Below are 1,548 nucleotides of genomic sequence, written 5' to 3' on the forward strand. Positions count from 1 at the left end.
TAACATAAGTTATAATCATGAATGCTTGACGAGATTTACAAGTACTAGCATTAATCGAATAAGGTGACTAATGTAATCATGTTAATAATCTATAATCTGATTGGAACCTTCTTTGTGTGTGGTTTCCAATTGAATAATAAGAGTTTATACTATACTTGTTTGACATACCATTAGTGAAACCTCTAACCTTGACATTTAACCTCTAACCTTGACATTAACCTCTAACCTTGACATTTGTTATTATTATTGTTTAATCCTTACATTAATTTTCCATCTCCAAGTTCTCATCATCATCATCTTCTTCTCTTTCTTTATTATTATTACTACTACTACTACTACTACTACTATTATTATTATTATTATTATTATTATAGTTATTATTGTTATTGTCATTGTTGTTATTATTGTTATTACTATTATTATTGTTGTTGTTGTTATTATTATTGTTGTTGTACTATTGTCGTTTATAATTTGTACAATTAACCTCCCTGTGGTTTGACCCCGGTCTTGCCGGGTTATTTATTACTTCGACACTCCTGCACTTGGGAGAAGACATCAATCTTTTAGTCGTGTCAAGTTTTTGGCGCCGTTGCCGGGGAGGTAAGTTCTTGTATAAATTATAGTAGTTATTTTATTTTCTCTTTTCACTTTTCTTGTATATAACTTTGTCTCTTTTATTTTGTTTCTCCTTATTTTATTTTGTTTTCTTCCTTCTTCTTTTGTTTTCTTCTTCATTTTATTATATTCCAACACGTGCATGAGAGTGTGGTCACATACATCAAGTGGTAGACTTTATAGGGTATCCTCATCATTTTCAGAAAATATGGCTGAAGAAGATAATCAATCACTTCATAATGAGAATAATGAGAATAATCGTGCTAGAACACTTAGAGACCACATGTATCCCACAAGAACAAGTGCACCATCATGCATGGTTTTTCCTCCCGATGCATCTCATTTTAATTTTAAACCAGACATTATTCAACTTTTACCTTCTTTTCATGGCTTAGAATTGGAAAATCCATACTTGCATTTAAGGGAATTTGAGGAGGTCTGCAACACATATAATAATTTAAATTGTAGCATGAACACCATCAAATTAAAGCTTTTTCCTTTTTCATTAAAAGATAAAGCTAAAACATGGCTACAAAATTTGAGACTAGGATCCATTCGTGCTTGGGATGAAATGCAACAACAGTTTTTAAAGAAGTTTTTCCCATCTCATAGAACAAATTCTTTCAAAAGACAAATCACCACTTTCACTCAAAAACCAGGAGAAACATTTTACCAATGTTGGGATAGGTATCGAGACTTGCTTAATACCTGCCCTCATCATGGTTTTGAAACATGGAGATTGGTTTCACATTTCTATGAAGGGTTAACACCTAAAGAAGACATCAATCTTGCCGGGTTATTTATTACTTCGACACTCCTGCACTTGGAGAAGACATCAATCTTTTAGTCGTGTCAAACAATAAGAATAGTAGTAGTAGTAGTAGTAATACTAATAATAATAGTAATAATAATAATAATAATAATAATAATAAT

The sequence above is a fragment of the Populus euphratica genome, unplaced genomic scaffold (assembly GCF_000495115.2).
Source record: "Populus euphratica unplaced genomic scaffold, PopEup_1.0 scaffold1547.1, whole genome shotgun sequence".
NCBI lineage: Eukaryota > Viridiplantae > Streptophyta > Magnoliopsida > Malpighiales > Salicaceae > Populus > Populus euphratica.